At 39.9% G+C, this 19,692-nt stretch overlaps 1 protein-coding gene across 8 annotated transcripts in view; it reads left to right on the forward strand.

Moving 5' to 3' along the window:
- Positions 1 to 19,692, forward strand: part of npas2 (neuronal PAS domain protein 2) — a 77,774-nt gene that overhangs the window by 19,123 nt on the left and 38,959 nt on the right. Inside the window, exons 1-2 of one of the 8 annotated variants that reach the window (XM_054755767.1) lie at positions 16,288 to 17,353; positions 18,195 to 18,340. The exons of 6 other annotated variants lie outside the window; for them this stretch is intronic. The gene's annotated coding sequence lies outside the window, so the exon portion shown is untranslated. Of the gene's footprint in view, positions 1 to 16,287; positions 17,354 to 18,194; positions 18,341 to 19,692 lie in introns of those variants that run through there. One more of the 8 variants, XM_054755766.1, reaches the window with a different exon arrangement.

Here is a 19,692-nt window from a genome sequence, read left to right on the forward strand (position 1 = left end):
TTATCTGAGCTATTTTTTTAGGATTTAATCGGTATTACATAATTACTCATATTGGCCCCTTCTAATCTAATGTTTCATTCATGCTGCTTTCATGCGTGACATGCTTAATGAGCCTAGTTAATAATGTCACTGATTGTACAGTATTAGTCCAGCATTTCATATTGTGCACTTTACAGTATTTTGTTCCTATATGGATGTTTGTGCCACATGCAAATCTGACTAAGCTGACTAAGACTAAGCTGTCTCACTTGTTGATAGTAGGAGAACATGTTGTTTTAGTTGACTTTTTTTTTTTAAATGACTATTCTGTTGCAGTGTTTGTGTTATTTTGCTCAAAAAAGGGCTCATGAAATTCATCCAGTGGCGTCACAGTAAAAGAAGCATCGTGTGTCGGTTCATTACGCAACATGTGAACTGATATTAGTTTACTGTCTATGTTGGTATGGGTTAACGTTCCCTTTTTAGTTGGGGCAGCAGTGTTCAAACATACCACTTTATACACTGCAGTACATCAAAATAGACGGAGAGACCTCCCCCTAATGGTAGGGTGCATACATAATAATAATTACATTGAAGCACACCATTGACAGACATGCGTAATTAATGTGATCACACAGCAAGACAGAAAATGAGACTGAAAATCTAAACGCCACAGACTGTATTTCACGTAATTTAAGACGAGGCTGTATCGCCGCATAGACGAGAGCACACGGGCTGACTGGGAATGTGTACCGTAAGTACCAGAAAGAAAAGGGGAAACGTGCTGGGTGTTTGCCAGATGAAGTCAAATATGTTGGCAAAGGGTGTGCATATTTTTATACAGGAGATGTAACACAAGATGACAGGTGTTGATGTTATATTTAAAAAGGTCTAGTCATTTTTTAAAAAAGTATTTAGTTGCGAGAATGTTTCACATGCTAAGAGATATGGAATGTTGATAGGCGGCGGAACACTGATTGCTGGCTGTGTCATCAGCATATTTGAAGCAGAGAGAGTGTGACGGATGGACTTTGACAGGAGTTTGTGTTGACAGTCATGCACTTCTACTGAGTTGTTCAAACTTTCCGCCTTTGAAAGGAACTCTTTAGGGCAGGGGTAGGGAACCTATGGCTCGAGAGCCAGATGTAGCTCTTTTGATGAGTGAATCTGGCTCTCAGACATTTCTTAACACGATAAAATTCATATATTATACAAATTAAAATATATACTCATGCATTTCAATCCATCCATCCATTTTCTACCGCAATGCGGGTGGCTGCAGCCAATGCCAGCTGTCCTTCCTATATTGTGCGGGTCAGACACCAAAAACTCAATTATTATTGGATAATGCGGTAGCCCGGGCCATTGAGACATCAAGGATGCAAACTTCCTTCCTTTAATCAAATAGTCAGCTATTTAATTCTGCAGAGCAAACCTTTTTGACAAAGAAGATGGCTATAAGAAAGAAAGATGAGGAGTTCCGTGCAAAACCATGCAGCATCAGAAAGTCACATTAATGGTAAGAAGTTATTATTATTTTATTAATATTATACTATTATTATTGGTTATAATTATTGGTTTCAATTGTACGCCACGGTATTTGTAGGATTCAGTTTCAACAAAAATAATTGCCAAATATATCTGTATCATTTTCATACCAGGGAATCCTTTAATCATCTTTATTGTGAGTGTGTGTGTGTGTGTGTCTGGTTTATTTGTTCATAGAATGCATAATTTTTTAAATTAAATTAGGTATGGTGGCAAATAACCCATCATGGGGCCCAAAAAGTGCCAGAACTTTGATAGAGAAGGTGATAAGCACTACTGAGTTCAAAAAGAAGTCGCAGTAAAGCAGGGAGCTAGCGTCTGTTACAATAGGTTTGTGATGTAAAGGTCCCTAGCTAACACAGGCTGCAGGGGGAACAGTATCAGGGTGACACATTAAAGAAAGTGCAAGACGGTTGCTTGTCAGACATGTTGTGCTTGTCAACATTAAAGTAACATTACTGACAACTAGTGACCAGTGTAGTGTAGAACACTACATTCACAATTCGAATAGGCCTTATATTTGTATTTTAGTCCATTTAGTCATTGTTATGCGTGAAAATGCTGACAACCTCGGTTAGCGTCTGCCCCCGTTAGCATGTGTTTTGGGTAACGTCATAAATTTGCAGCACAATTTTGCCTCGGGTTGCAAGCATTTTCCAGTTAGCATAAAATATGACAACAATATTATTAATACACTACGGGAGCCCATATGTATACTTAATTGTCTCAGAAAACCTCCTTCTGTGTTAGCATGCTATTAGCTAGGCAACGAAATGGCAACCAGAACTCAGAAGTCAGCGACGTTACGTCATTCTTCTATGATGTCATCAGCGGTTGACTCTCAAAAATGTTCCCATAAAACATGTTTTTATAGTTTTACAGTTATAGTTGTACATGCATAAACAATTTTAAATGCATATAAATGACGAATGAAAGGGATAAATGAACATTTAAGGTTACTTTTACCCTGACTGATTTCATTTACTGTTCCCAAAGACACGATGCGGCAGTGAATTACCAAGAGTTATTTCTTGAATTCAATAGTGTTTCTCACTTTTTTTATCAAAATGCTGGCACTTTCAACTTTCTTTGGCTCTATTTTGGGTTTTTGAGGTGAGAAACTGCCTGACATAACAATTGATTCGGCTAGCGTCCGTTTCAATGACAGTCGGACCTTCTAGACCGAATTAAGGATGCTAACCAAGGTTCCACTGCAATTTAGGCAAAAAATATGCGCATATTTTTCACTAATAATAGGCTGTGTTCAACCACGAAGCAGCATGATTTATTAATTGATATGTTTTTGAAAAACCGTGACAGACTGAAGCCGTGAAATTTGAGCCGCGTAGTTGCTATTTGAGAAAGCTATTGCTGTATACAGTGACGTGCTGTGAAGCTCATGGCTGGTGAGGTGCTGACTCTTGCTCATTAAGAGAATCACAAGAAAAGAAGATAATAATTATCTTTTGTTTAAAATAAAAGTCTCCAAATTGTTTTCAAATACGTAATGTTTTATTAACTGGAAAACATTTGTGTACCTTTGATGTGTATGTAAAGTACATGTACCCTATTCTTCTCCCGGAAAAGTTCTGATACTTCGTTGGGTATACAATCCTCCATCTTGGCAATGACATTCACTCATTCATTCAGCAGAGCATAAAAACATCTTGAACGCATTTGACTTTCTGCTAGCTAGTGCTGCTGCTGTCCAACAAAAACTCGAACTTTTCCTCTATGAAGAGCGGCAGTGACAAGCACCTTCCGTGCTCACGCACGCCTCAGCCCTTCAGGATGCAGCGGTACTGCAAGTGCCTCTTGTATGACATTTCTACGTATTTTATTGTCCAATTAGCAAGAATAATGGATGCTACGCTTACCTGAAAGACATTACACAAGTTGTAGAACGCTATGGTGTATAACACATGTTTGTGCAACATTATATCATTGGCAGCATGCTGACGGCAATTGGCAGGCACTACGAGCCAACTCAGTGTGCAGTGTGACGGTAGGCAGGCATGCACTGATCAGGAAATGTGCAAATTAGGCGATTTTTACTGAAGAAACTGTTAAAAACGAATGGACTCATACAGAGAATACTTTAGAATACAGTTCAGTGGATGTTATCATGTTGTATAATCATGTCTTGTATAATCATTACTAGATTTACAATGCTTGTAAATGTATTTACTGAATAAAAAGGGTGAGGTCTTACTTATTGTACCTGTGCAACAGGTATTAAGCTGACCTTTATACACTGCTTTCACGTGGCCATACTCTCGCACACACAAATGAGTCATCAGTCATAGCAGAGCTCTTCTTAAGAAGTCCAAATAATGAATGTTTTTATAGGTATATTTTTACTGTGTTGTGTTTAATAATTAGTGCGTATTGATGGCGCAGCCTAGTGAACTCGTCCGTCAGCTGTCATCCTGTTGGCCGGCCTTCAGACACTACGTAAGGTTGCCATAGTTACGGGCCAAAACGTCATTGCAATTTGGCTTTGCTGAGCGCCACCTACTTAGTCGGTGTTGCCCATCCACCTGGCTGTCGTGTCTTTAGGACGGGAGAGGAAGTGGAACAACCAGTGTGAACACACAGTGGGAGCTGTACGCATACAAAGGGCTAAGCTTGGCTCTGTGTGAGGGGCTCAAAGGCGGTGGATAGCCTGACTGTTTTTATTTTTTCCCCTCCGCAGTGAAGTAGTGATTTTGTCAATGGGATGTAATGGGTCAGTCAATGCATATTTACTGCATTGACCTATTTGAATTACATATTCTGTTTTTTACCAAATGCAAGATTTTCCCTTTTTTTTTTTAATAACCAAATTTAAGATGATTTGTTACGTAACACATTATTTTTTAAAACCGAACTTTAGATTTGACCAGATTTCTTTTCGCGAACATTTAGATTTAATTTTTTAAATATTTTTATTTGAACTAAACCAGATTCATTTCAATTTGACTGAATCATTTTTATGAATTCTTTGTAAACCAAACCTGATATTTTCACACCAAACTTGAGATTTTACCAGATTTCTTTTTGTCAGTATTAAAATGTAACTTTTTCTATTTTTATTTTAACCAAACCAGATTAATTTAAATTGTTGTGAATTATTCTTCAACCAAATTTAAGGTTTTACTGGATTTCATTTTAAAGATTTTATCAGTTGTTTGCAAACCTAACCAGATATTTTTAAACCAAACTTTTGATTTTACCAGATTTATTTTCACGAACATTTAGATTTAACTTTTTTTATTTTTACTTGAACTAAACCAGATTCATTTAAATTTGACTGAATCATTTTTCAACCACATTTCTCTATGATGTTTTATCAATTGTTTGTAAACCAAACCCGATATTTTCGCACCAAACTTGAGATTTTACCAGATTTGGTTTTTGTCAGCATTAAAATGGAACTTTTCCTATTTTTATTTTAACCAAACCAGATTAATTTAAATTGTTCAGAATTATTCTTCAACCAAATTTAAGATTTTAGATCAGTTGTTTGCAAACCAAACCAGATATTTTTTAACCAAACTTTGGATTTTACCAGATTTATTTTAGCCAACATTAAGATTTCACTCTTAATATATTTATTGGAACCAAACCAGATTTTTTTGTCAGCTGGCATCACCAATAAAATAGCCACACAACCCCAACCAATGGCATTGGCAGTCTGTTCATAATGTCCTCCTTTAACCAGGCTTGCATAGCTTGCTAATTAATAGATGAACATTTGTTAAGGGTTTGATGTTGGCTATGTGGGCCATAGTATTTATTCCTGTTACTGGTTACTGGAAAGGGCTCAGAGTAACACCACTGCTCCTTTATTTGGAAAGAAGTCAGCTGAGATGATTTGGACATCTAATCAGGGTTGTACATCCAGTTGGCAGGGGATCCTGGGTTAGACTTGGAACATACTATCGGGATTAATTCATCAGGTTTGGGAATCCTTTGGAATTGAGGATCTGTGCTTGGTTCATGTAGGAAAAATTGATGAATGGAAGATGAAGATAAGGTGTCTCCCTTTTGAAACAATGGGTCGGTTTTCATAGAAATAAACCTGTGTGGCAGTAATGTTGCGCTCTCAATTTTAAAACTGTGTTTTACAAGCATTTTAAAGAGATTTGGTGCTGTGATGATCACTTTCTGAGACATCACATGTTTACACTTGTTCATTTCAACATGTCCGAAAAGGAGTATGGATGAGGGCTTGAAGACTGTTGTGGCACCGGTTCCGATGTTAAACGGTTGCCAAACATAGTGGTTATCGGTGCCTCATTTTGATATTGTGCAGGTAACGCTTTATAAGTAATGGAAGGTCCCCACAGAGACACACAAAGCCTGACGTGCTTTTGAAACTTTATCGCCGACCTTAACACGCCACCAGCAGCGCTCTGACAAGGTAACCTCTCACACGTGTTACCCTCATTATCCACCAAAGGCGAGCGAGGTGCATTCGACTATTAGTTGACTGTGGACAAAATCTAACGAATCAGATTTAACTATGAAAATCCCGAGTCCAAGACAGCCCTAGTCTGATGACTTGAAAATACTTGAGATTTTCAGTGAATGTGTTGAGTAGTGTCCGCCTTTCAAAGTATTCAACTAACGTGATTGTTAATAAGTCGTTTCTAGCAAGACAACACATTTTCCCTCAGAATCTGCCTGCAGGGGTCTCAAACTCGCGGCCCGCGGGCCATTTGTGGCCCGCCGGGTCATGTTTTGCGGCCTGCGACTAGACATGGAGTCGTGTAAATGCTATAAAAAATATTTATTTTTGGTATGATTCTACTTTATAGCATTGATCTACTTGAGAGATATGAGATGTTGTGTTTTCTGAATGAGTTTAAAATAGCTTTACTGTTTTTCAGACAGCGAAACTAAAATCCCGTTTACACATCCTCATTCTTTTTGTACCATCGCTGCTTATAGTCTGGTTAAAATATGCTGCAAAAATTCCACCCCTTTCCTATCGCTTGTCTTCATTAGGGTCACGAGTAAGCTGGAGCCTATCCCAGCTGAATGCAGCAAAATACAAACTATGAAATGTATTTATTTTTTTGTTTCACCCTATCACTGTATGGAGATATGACCATTATCGGGTTTGTTGTTTGTTCTTAAACCTGATTGGACATTAAAGAGATTTTTTGACATGAACTTGTATGACGTCCACATCAGCAGTGTAGTCCAATAACATCGACTTTAGCCCCCACTGGGTCTCCCAAGTGCAGTGCTGGTGGGATTTCGGTGATGAAGAACGTAGTTCCACTTGGTTACTGGGGACATTTAAGTAAAGAGTTTCGCTTCTCAAAATAATATGCGTTCAAAAGATGAATACATGTGTATCACAAAAATGCCTTCCCAAAAAAATCAGACCTCACAAAATGCTCTGCGTTTACGTATGTGTTCCACAGCGGAATAAGATGCGAGTGTCCTCCTCCCATACACATGAATGTGCACAGGCGACGGTGCGCAGTAGGGGTGTAACCGTTCACATGGATGTATTGAACCGTTTCGGTTCGGTCCACTTTTGTACCGTTTCAGTTAAATTTTATGCTATTTTTCTCATTGAATTTATTACTAGAGTGATCTAAGCGCTTCATACGGAACTAAAGTCCTAGGCGAGTTTCCGCACGGACGCCTCTGAGTGTCGGACACTGCTGACTGAGGGGGCGCAACACGAGTAGCTCGCAGACGTGACAAATGGCATCATGGCGAATGCAAGCGAGAAGCCTGAGCTGGAAGACCCTCCAATCTCACTACGGTCTCCTGTTTGGGAACACTTTGGCTTCCCTGTCCAAACTCTTTACTTAAATGTCCCCAACATCTAAGCGGAACTACGTTCTTCATCACCAAAATCCGACCCGAACTGCAGTGGGGGGTAAGTCTCTGTACACTGCTGATGGAGATGTCATACAACTTCATGTCAAAAAATCCGAACTATCCCTGTCAAATCAGGTTTAAGAACAAACAAGAAGAATGTGGATTACATTTCTGTGTCAATTTCAATTCTTTGTTCAACGAAACCCTGAATGCTGTGTCAGCACTCTTTTTCTGTGACTAAATCTTGTCACACTGGTCTTATTTTATTACAACATGAACAATTTTTATGCATTCATTGTATTTGTCACATTTAATAGATTGTTATAGTGTTAAAATTGCATTTTATTTGGTAAAGGCTAAACAGTGCTTATGACTTGGAAGGACTCGGAAATTTCAAGCCTGTGACTTCAAACGTGACCCGACCTGTCTTGTCGTGACTTGAGACTTGACTTGGACTTGCATGTCTTTACTTGAGACGTGACTGGAGATTAAAGACTTGGGACTTACTTGAAACTTGCAAAACACTGACTTTCTCCCACCTCTGCTTACTCCAGTGTGATTTAGGAGCATTTATGGTTTCCTGATGCGCTACACTTGTACATGTTATACAACAACATGTTCTCATGTGCTTTGTTGTCTGACCATTTGAATCACATGATGTCTGATGTGTGTCACAAGACCAGTCCCCCTCTATGCAACCTCAAGAACATTTCAAGAAAACACGGGGAGTTGTGAAGTGCTGAGGCGACAAAAGCCTCAATGTTGAAAGAACATATGCAAGATTGACATGGCTTTACAATTCATACTGACAAGAAAGAATCAACAGGCCTGCCAACATCATCGAGGCTTTTTCCGTACACGGCACGCATTTTGACCCTCGTTGAATTTCATCGGTTTCAATTTCGGTGGTCCTCCCCTGCGAAGGGTTAAGGCTGTGATTGGTCGGGATGTGTAACATTATCCCCTGCCTGTGTACGACTTGTTCATCATCCGCGAATGCCTTCTCCTCCGATTTAGGATCAACATTTGCAATTAAAAACAACTATTAATAACGCATCAATTAGTTCCAGCTGCAATAACACTCCCCTTTTCTCTTTAATGGCTCGCTACGAAAGAAGCTAACAAGCTAAATTGTCAACAAGAGTTGTGGTCGCTCACAGAGTTGACATCACGTCACACGCACAACCCTGACGAAGCGCTATAAAAACAGGGGGTTCCAAAGTGCCTCCCAGGAGCCTTTTTCGCCCGTGACTCTTTTTTTATTGGCCCGCAGCACATTGAAGAAATAAAATTAAACAAAAAAAACTGAGAAAATGGGGAAAAACAGAGCAAAAGGCATAATGTCACCAGTGAAAGCTTAAATGTTGATATTAACAATGAATAACACAAAGCTTTGTCTTTTAACATGTACAGTCCTTCCTTTCTACTTTGCAGTTCACGTTTCACGGCTTCAGTCTATCACGGTTTTTCAAATATATATCAATTAATAAATCATGCTGTTTCATGGTTAAATACAGCCTATTATTAGTCAAAAAATATGCATATTGAAGCAAATTCTAAGCATTTTTTCCCCAAAATTAAGCATTTTCAAGCATAAAAATGGCTAAATGAAGTAAAATATAAATTCAGGCATTCAGGAGACCCATACAAAGACGCTGTGAATGATATGTAATATTGTACACTGGTTACTATCTGTCAATAATGTTACTGTAATTCAGTGAGACACACACACACACTTGACTGCCAGAACAGGTTTGAATTAGGGCACAATAATAACAATAAACAGGCACAATAATCCCTTATAAGAAATATCTAATAAAAATACAGGCTACTGTAACCCACGCCAAGCTAAAACTCAACTCTGAACCCCCGACGTCACTTCCTGTCCACCCATCACTCAGCTACCCTAGGAAACACATTTATAGCAGCACACATGAGCACAAGTCTTAAATAGTTTATTTACTCTTATTGTGTCTACTATATAATACAAGTGTAAAGGTGACTATAGGGGTGTTACAGGTTTTTTATGCTCTAACTGTGAAAATCACTTATCAGGTTGTGTCTGGAACCAATTAACAACGATAAACGAGGGATTACTGTGTAAAAACATTTTTTGTTTCCCTTTGTACAAAATGAAAACAGTTGAAGTCAGTTGCATTTTCTTAAAATAAAACATGTGACGTATTTTTTTACTGAAGAATTTGTGCGGAAGTAACAAAATGCTATTGTGTCAGTTTTTTATTTGAGTGTCCTCGTATTTGCATTGCATTTCTTATCATTTTTGTTTTTACGCCCACTCACAGCAACTATAGTTATTGGCTTTATAAAGGGCTAAGGCCTGGTTTCGTTCCCATTTTACAGGCTTTTTTGCACCACATAGTCCTACAGTATGTCACAAAAGCAATTTCAGCAACCATTTTTACTATATCTTCTTAAGGGACAATAGTATAGAACGTAAACTTTAATATACTTTAGAGTAGTCCGTGTACAGCTTGTATAGCAGTATAGGTTTTACTATCCAGGGAAAATGATTTGACACACAGACGTAAATGTCTAAATAGCTGGCAAAACACGTGTGGCGATTGTGTCTTGTGTGCAGTCAAACATGGTGGTGGTAGTGTCAAAGTCTGGGGCTGCATGAGTGCTTCCTGCGCTGGGGGGGATGCGGTTCATTGAGAGAAATGTGAATTCCTGTTTTTGTTACTGTGACATTGTGAAGTGTGTTGAAATATTATTTTGTATTTTTATCCTTTTGAATGATCGGATAATATCAGCTACCGCCACGAGATCGGGACGATCCGGTTGCCGGATAACTGTCGTAACTCTGGGCCACACTCCGATATGGTAGGTGTGGTAGTGCGCCTCAAGGTTGGTTGCCACTCCACTCCCACCACCTGCAAGAAGAAGAAAACGCAACACCACCATGGAGACGTGTGTTGCGTGGTGAAGTTAGTTCACGTTAGACCTCGGATATTTGACTCCGTAGCTACAGCAGTAGTTTCCCCTCACTGTACACGGACTGGTGTGTCATTGTGCGGGGAGCTTGCACGCAGTAGCCGAGCCACCCTTGGTCACTCTCCAGCCACCACACTGGCCATCTAGACATTTCAGGTGTCAACTTATTGTCACCCCTATGTAAGCAATGGTCTCACCCTGGCCACCCCAATTAAAAATTCTGGCTCCACCACCGCTCGCATGGGAAGTGCTGGTCTAACAACTGGCTCTTTATACTAGGGATCGTCAATAAATTACTATTGCGCTGAAGAGAGTTTGTTAAAAAAAAAAAGTCATATTTCTAAATCACACCACAAATTGATCTATAACCATGTCAAATGATCAGTCTTACCCTAAAAAGTATTTTGCATGCCCATTTTTTTCAATTTGATCTTTTATTGGATGGACCTTTATTGGATCTTTTATTGGATTAGGGACCTGACTCACAGAGATTTGTTACAAAAGCATATTCTTGGTCATGCTGTGTAATAAAAACGTAAATTAAATTCTATTAAATTCAATTCAATACTTTGGTTGCATTATTTTTAATGCTTTGAACAGCTATTTACGTCACCATGTTCGATTCCACAAATTCATGTTTGGAACAAAAGCTTATTATTTAAAAAAAAAAAAAAAAAAAAAAGATCGGTACCGGATCGGAACGTATCAGATGGGCAAGACTGTAAAACAAAAAAAAAAAAAAACGTATCAGAAGCGTGGACCGGGACATCACTGCTATCTAATCAAAAAGTACGTCTCACATCAGACATGAAGGAGTCAACTCAGAAAGTAATGTCTTATTACTTGACAGTAATACATGATGTTCTTTGTTGGATAAAGGCTCCAGACTATTTTTGAATGTACCCCCTGCTGCTCCAGCATCGTTAGTCTGCCACTTTGGTCCACAATGTGACATCCGAGCAACAGGTGGTTGGATTACTATAACACTTTATGTGGACATTTTTTGTTTCTCGTGTCCATGTTCTTGTACGGCATCTTAATTACGTTAGGAATACAGGTTATGTCACCTCACTCAGTGTTTTCACAACACTTTTTGTTTTAGTTTTAGTCATCTAAACTGATTTAGTTTTAGTTGACTAAATTTCACATTTTAGTCAACTAAAATTACAGTAAATGTCCTCAACTAAAATTTAATGTACAGTTGTCCCTTCCAAAATTGCGTAAAGAATTTTGCGGCCTCACTCTGTTACGGCTTTTCAAAATATATGAATTAAGAGTGCAAATTTTACATATTTTTGGCCTAAACTAAGCATTTTCAAGCATAAAAATGACTAAATAAACTCAAATACAAATACAAGGAATTAAGAAGACGCATTCAAATGGTGAATGTAGTATTGTACACTGGGCACTAGGTGTCAGTAATGTTACATTAGTTGAATGAAACAAGGAAATCTCCCAATATGAACATGTGTGAGTCTTATGTCTTATTTTCTATTATTATGTTTACTATATTGGGTAATACGAGTGTAAAGATGACTGGAGGGGTGTTATTTCATGTCTAGAGGGCTCTAATAACCTTCTAAATATTATTTAGAAGGTTGTAAAGAGGTTTTCTATGCTCTAACTACGAACATACACCATTTATAAATAAGGTATCCTGCTTTGCGGAAAATCGTTTATCATGGTTGGGTCACTTGGCCAATTAACCGTGATAAATGAGCGATTACTGTACAGCGGTACCTCGGTTTTCATTATGAATTTGTTCCAAAAGGTCTGTCGAACACCAAAACATACGAAAACAGAGGTAAATGTTCCTATAGCAAATGTAAATCCAATTAATCCAGAATACAGTAAGTATAGTTTTATATGCAGAAAACAATGAAAAATAATAATAAATGAGGAATGGATGGAACTTATTGTTGATGCAGACTTTCCATACTGTACATCCTTTTCCTTACAGATCGGATTCTATAGTATTTCTTACTTTGTGCCAATAGATGGTAATCACATGAGGCGTGGATGTAGAGAGTGGCGTGGGAACTTTATCTCAGCCATGGGAAGGATGTAAATTTTGGGACACATCATCAGTAGTGTACCTTTGAATCAGTGCCTTTCAGCACTAGACACTGTCATCAAAGGCGGCCAACTACAGGGTGGGCCTGAGCCTGTGTCCCATGCCCAATCATCAGTAAAGTACTGCCTGGAAAGTGGAGTGAGATGAGCTAGGCAGTAAGGTCCCGACCTTAGATAAAAAAACTGCCCCGCCCACCGGGTCATGGCTCAACCTCCCCCCTTCCTCCCACGGCACAGCCCCGAGTAAGGGCAGGAAGGAAGGGGGTGGGTTTAAAACTTCTTTAGGGTCGTCAGGTGGGTAAACTCCTTCATTGGTGTTTTAATGATAGCAATAAAATAAAAAATGCATGCATAGTGAGTCAGCAACTCTTACAGAAGGATGCTTTGTCTGGGCACTCGATTTTGCGTAACGATACAGTACAGGGCAAAGAAAATAGTTTGTTACGCACAATATTGTAGCGAAACGTTTGGCGAAAATTGTAGACGAAAACCGAATCATGCGAAAACTGGGGCGTTCTCACACCGAAGTTTGACTGTAATTAGTGGCGACTGAAGACACAAGTGGTGCTCATGAAATTTAGGGTTTCTCTGCTGTCAGGGCGACTGGAGCCTCCGTGGAGACCGCGGCATTAGATTCGTGATTAATGCACCGATAATAGAATTCTTATTTAGCTGTCTGGCTTGATAGAGATGCTGGAGTTTGGCCTGCTAGTTATTATAATAATAATAATAATAATAATAATCAATGCTGAGAGTCTAGCTTTCACACCAATGGTACTTGACTCTTTACAAGGCGACATGGACAGAAAAGCAATGATCCCATAGCACGGTATCTACGAACTCCTGTGATATGCTGTGATGAACACTGTAGTCCTTATTTTTACACTTGTAAAAAAAATGTTTGGTTTTTTTTTACTTTTAAAAACATTTTTATGAGATTAAAATCCAAACCCAAGCAGCTTCTTGAAAAGGACTGTGCTCCATCTTTCTGCTGTATTTGAAAGCACAGTAAGTAACATTGTGATGGCTGTGCTACATTATTGCATAGAGTGGTTAGAGCCCATTAACACCTTTGTGATCCTTGTGTAAGGTTACACACACACACACACACACACACACACACACAAGCTGTGACGCAGCAATGGGTCAGAGCACCAGCTCGGGTGGTGGGTGGGTGGTTGGGTGGTGGTGAGCACATTTGCATGGCATCTGCGGATTTTTATGTGTTTGTCAACAGCAGTTTGTGATATTAAATAGTATTACAGATTTTAGGCAAACAAAAAAGCTTATTTGTGAACAATTGAATGGCCTGTAATTACAGTGGTGCCTCGGTTTTTGTTATTCATTCGTTCCAGGTCAGACGAATGAAATGTAGACGAGACGAGATGAAATGTACAAAAACTGAAGCGGTTGTCCCCATAGGAAATAATGTAAAAAAAAAATGAAATATGAACAAAAAATACATTTTATAGAGAAAAATTATGGTCTTACATGCAGACAGCAATGCAAAAATAATGAGGAACGAAATTAAATGAATATTCAAAACAATACATAACAATAATAACATTCACTGACATTGCGTTGTGATGAGTATGGCATAACACACGCACACTGTTATGTTTTGCTATTATTTGTTGTAACATTGAGAGAACTCCGCCACCAGTTCCGTGGACCTGGTGGCGGCTGTGGCGGCCAGGTCCTCGGAGCCGGGACAGGAACTGGTGGCGACACACCGAAGGGTGGAGGAAGGTCCGACGGAACCCAGAATTGGCAGGCTTGGATTGGCCAGCCGAAGCAGCAGCCAGGGACGGGTGGAGGGAGGCTTGGAGGGTGATCAACGGCTTACCCAGCTCTGACCACTTAGCCGGAAGAAGTAGCGACTGGGACCCGAGTTGCTCTTGAGTTGGGATCGGAGGCATCTGGGCTTTAGGCTGGCACGGAGAGGTCATACTGTATGTGGCGACTTGACCTTTGCTTTGGCCTTGACCTAGCGAGGAGCAGGAGGTAACCCCACCTTAACCTAGCGAGGAGCAGGAGGTAACCCCGCTTTAACCTGGTGAGGAGCAGGAGGTGACTTTGACTCTGCCTGGCATGGAGCAGGAGCTGGAGGCGACTGCACCTTGGGCTGCCGTGGAGAATGGCCAGGTGCCTTAGCTTTGGTCCTCGTGGTGACAGGAGACACAGGAGCTCAAAAACCACCAGACTGCCGTTTCTGGTAGGCCAAAGCCTGATTTCCCTGGCAAAGCTGCCACTTCCAAAAACAAGGAAGGAACTGTTTTTGCGGGGTAACTATTTGGCTGAACCATTCTGGTAGGTTTTGCTATTATTTGTTGTAGTGTTACCCCAGAATGCAAAGGCATGTCAGCTGGTATAGTCAAAAAGGTCTTTATTATTAAAAAATGAGCTCACAAAGAGAGGCACAGCTCACCACGGCTGACAACAAAAATTTAAAAATGCAAAAGTCCAAAGCAAAGTATAAGAATGGCATAAACTCACCATTTCCAATAATCCCACGCAAACGTAATTGTCCTAGTGACAATGGTGTGCTTAAGAACAGTGGCGCGGCTACATTGTGGCCAACCCTAGTCACCCTCCAGCCACCCCACTGGCCATCTAGACATTTCAGGTATCACCTTATTGCCACCCCATGTGAGTAACGATCTCACCTTGGCCACCCCAATGTGCCTCCGCCACAGCCTAAGAAGCCTGCTGATTACTGACGAGGAACAGCTGAGACCAGTAGCTGCCCCCGAACAACTTCAGGAGAACTCAAAACCATGCAAAACAGGAAATAGATATACCAAAATAAGAGCACAATAAAAGGAAATATCAGTGAACAAAGGAAAACCACACCCATAAGTCCAACCTGTCATGTGGAACATAACACACACAACAGGTATGTTGTTTGACTGGCATTGATCGACACTGACAGATACAAGATGAGTGAGCAGCGGTCCCTGTTTAGCTAGCCTTGAAATTTGGCATGAAAATCCATATTATTGTTCTGAGATACGTAGAATATATCTATTAAAAATTTGGATGTACTTACCGCCACCTTGGCAAGCTTTTCTTCGGTCGAACGTCTTCTTGGTTTTTGATGTTTTGTTTATTTCCAACTGCATCAGTGCTTGTGTTTTTCCTGGTCTGGGATGAAGAAAGATACAGTTGTTGGGACAGCTGATGGTAGAAGCACCTTCTGCTAATACACATTCAGTCTCTAATTTTCTTTTATTTGAGACGTAGTGTCGAAACAACTGTCGTCAAAAGAATGTGGCGCGGCGAATGGTGTCTTTTGGAAATATGAACAGGCTTACGCCGTCTGTTCGAGTGAAAATGCCTGCCACACAAAGAGGGGGCATAATAGGAAAAAACATCACAGAAAGTCAACCAAAACTGCACCACAACAGTATGAAACCAATGAATTCCATGGGCATTACCGGGTGGGAGGGTTCTTGATGAAACGTCACTTCCCCCTTCTTCTCCAGTCTCCGGAATCGAAAAGTGTGAAAAAAAAGGGTAAATATTTCAAGTAGTCCGAGTACGGTACACAGGAAATATGCCTGTCAATGGTATGTTTTACAGCGAAAATAACAACATAAACATGTGTTTTAGTGACATGAGCCCTTTATTAAAACGGACTAGAGTCAGTTTGCGCTGCAGGTACAGTTTGTTTGGTTTAGTGCAGGGGTGTCCTAACTTTTTCCACCGAGGGCCACATACTGGTAAATCAAAGGAATGCGGGGGCCACTTTTACATGTTTTAAACCAACCCATGTAGATATGCTGAGACGTTTTTTATATTAAAGAAATAACTTCTACTCAACCTAATTTTCCTAAAATTGCTAGTTTTGTTTTTCATATTACTTATTTTTAATTACATATTGTAACCTTTAATATTTCAACTTTATGCTATTTTTGCTGTTAATATTGCAACTTTATTCTTCTAAAATTGTATTTTTATTCTCATAAAAAATGACTGCTGTTTTTTTTTTTTTCATTTTTGCTGTTTTTTTTTTAATTTTCTTGTTTAGTTGTATTTTAGAATGTGCTGAGGGGCTGATACAAAACAGTAGTGGGCCGTATATGGCCCCAGGGCCATACTTTGGAAACCGATGGTCTGTCGTGAAACAGGACCAAACGGGGACCGAGACCGCCTGAGAACCGGACCAAAAAATGACAAGTGTGATGGCACCATAGTATTTAGCAGAAGCAACATTCACAGGCCGTCCACTATCAGTTCTTGCAATTAGTCATGCATACCGCTGACCCACATTTGGGGAAACTGCAACCAGGAAGTTGTAAAACGCAGCAAAAACATAGGAAATGCAGGGAGGGCAAAGTTGAGCTTGTTGTTATGCTTGGGGGATTAAAGTGTCATCTTTGTGCATGGCCACTGAGTTATTTTCCAGCCTCTCCTTCTTAGATTAAAATAAAAGGTTTATAAAGTCAGGGTCTGGCGGGCTGCTGTCTTGCATGTCATTTCTCTTGTCTCTTCTCTCTTCGACTATGAAGCCTGCGATATGCTCATTTTGCAACACGGTGTCTTCCAATGCCAAATAGTACAGAATGAGATTGTGCATTTAAAAAAAAAACACGTGTTAAAGATTACAAGCTGTCCCCTCCTCCTGGTGCCTACGGCTTCTTGCTGTTGTCGACTATTGAGCTACCAGCTGACCTACTTTCTCTCCTCTCAGCCGCTCGCTGCTGTTGACAAGCCCGCCGAGGATGGTGGACCACGCAGCCCGCGAAACACACGGATGGCAAAGCGCTTGAAGTGGACTTTTTCCATCTAGCCCTCTCAGAAGCGACCAGACGGGTTTTTTCTCCTAATACATGCGCCTTGTCAACTTGTTATGCAATTTAACGCGTTCGGCCACGCAGCCCTCGTCGCTGCGCACGCAAAAAAATGATCACATCGGTGCAGTTTTTAGGCGTGGATGTTTGTTTTCTGCCGGACACCCTTTGCTTTCAAGGTATGTGGGCTTTCCATTCAGGTTTAGGGGTAAAGTTGACAAATTCAAGTGGAAACTGGTCATGCGCGAAGGATGAGATCTTTTCCTAGACTTGGCTAATCATTCTTCACAGGAGACACCCTTTACGTGTATGCGTGTGCGTGTGTCTGTGCACTATTATTTCGTATACACACGCAGGACACTTCATTAGGCACATAATGCGACACGAGATGTATCGAAAACACTGATTACATTGACCAGTGTGTTCGTTACTGACCGTACTGAGCGGGGTTTCTAATATTTTGCCTCTTTAACGCAGGTAAATAAGGGAAGCAAAATATAAGAAAGAGCTCTCAGCATGGTGCAGTTCAGTCCAGGGGTGTCCAAAGTGCAGCACGTTGTAGAAATGAAAGTAATGTAAAGCAATAAAGCTAAAATGATTATACTCATAATACTATAACACATAATAATATCACAGTTTCCCTTTTTTTTAAGCCTTTCTACAAAATGTAACATAAATAGCAAAGCAAAGTGATTTAAAAGTACAACAAGTGAACGGTGAAACTTTGGTTAACGACATAAATTCGTTCCATAACGTCCGACTAACCAATTTTTACCACAAAAAATAATATAAATCCAATTAATCTGTTCCAGAAAGCCAAAAATGTTCACACAAAACACGTTTTTATAATTTTACATGCAGGAAACAATTCAAAATGTATATAAATACACACAAATGATGAATGAAAGGGATAAATGAACATTTAAAGGGCCACTGACAGGATTTATCAATGTTGCTTAAATATGTTCTATATTGTTTGTAATTATGCTCTACGTAAATTCATAAAAATTACATTTATAGTACGTGGCGGGAGCCATGATGGACTGAACACCTTAGAAAAGTGACGTCGGCGAAGGCGCAGCTCTGAGTTTAAGCAGAATAAACAAACATGAGAGGATGAATGAGACAGAAGACATGGAGATGAAGATGGCGTCAAACACAGAATGGTAAGTGTAAATTACCATGGAGTTGCTTATCCTTCAATTATTGTTCTAAATTGGCTTGTTAATGAGCGTAAAGGGGTCTTTAGAGCCTTTTTTATTGTGTATTTCGTCACCGTCGCCGCCCCCCACCGTCAAAATATTGCTGTGAAAGTACGTTTTATAACACGTATGATTCTTTGAATGCTTGTCGCTATGGTGGCAGAGTGTTTAGAATACAATATATAAATAAGACATGACTTACTCTGTTCTCTGGCAACTTTGACGTCGTCCGCTATAGCATCAGGAATAGCAGTCTATCATCCAAAATGCATTTATACCGTACTTTCAAGCCAAGTACTTCTTGTAAAGGTGTTCCTTCATAGCAGTCTTCAGTGAAATGAACATTGCAAAGAACGGAACGCGAGGTCCATTTGTCTCTTGTTCTCTGTACTTGCTTCGTTCATTGTAGTCTCAACGCTTCATCTTTTGGAAAAGAAAACCTCACTCGGACACTGTGAACAGCCAGCGGCAACACAATGTTTTGGCATGACTACTACTTGTATTTTGATGAAAAATATACCGAACAAAGTCGACGAGCTACCTCTAGAAGGGTTTGTTTACTAGGCGTTAGCTGAGAACTGCACCTTTGCCGAGGTCACTTAGGACAGGGGTCCCCAACCACCGGGCCGGGGCCCAATACCAGTCTGTGGGCAGGGCTGAACTGGGCCGAGGAAACCTTTCAGGAACAATGATAAAAAAAAAACACGCACAAAAAAATACATTTGTAAATAACTCAATAAAATTTTAAGTAAATGCATAGCAATTTTGGAAATATGGTCAATTATTTTATTTATTTTTATATAAAAAATAATATAGTTTGAAGTGTTTACATGTTTATGTTGTTTGTTGCGAGTGTCCCACTTTGTTTGGCGGTCCTCGAACGCACCATTGTACGCGCGCTAGCCTTCTCCCACTCTGCACAGATGGTCAACTACACTGTATTTTTATCGTTTTTTTTCCGCTTAATGTTTGCTCCCAAATGCTGATACTCTGTGAGAATGCATAAAGGTAAAGTTTGATGACGTTATCAGGTGCTAATGTTTATATTTGTTGTGTGCACAGCTTCAAGTTAATTCATGCTAGCACACTGCCTGTTAGCACACACATCAAGCAGCGGCGCTATAATCTTCTCTCTGAAAAACAAACTCCAAGCTTATAGTGGTGGATGGTGGGTCTGTATTCACTTTGTGCTTTTAATTTGATGTTATTCCTGTCTTAGTTTTACACAATACATACTAAATGAGATAAATTACATCCCTATACGACCCCCACCACCACCCTCCTGTGGGTCCAAAAAGATTGTGGACCACTGACTT

This window comes from Dunckerocampus dactyliophorus, chromosome 16 (assembly GCF_027744805.1).
Source record: "Dunckerocampus dactyliophorus isolate RoL2022-P2 chromosome 16, RoL_Ddac_1.1, whole genome shotgun sequence".
Lineage (NCBI taxonomy): Eukaryota > Metazoa > Chordata > Actinopteri > Syngnathiformes > Syngnathidae > Dunckerocampus > Dunckerocampus dactyliophorus.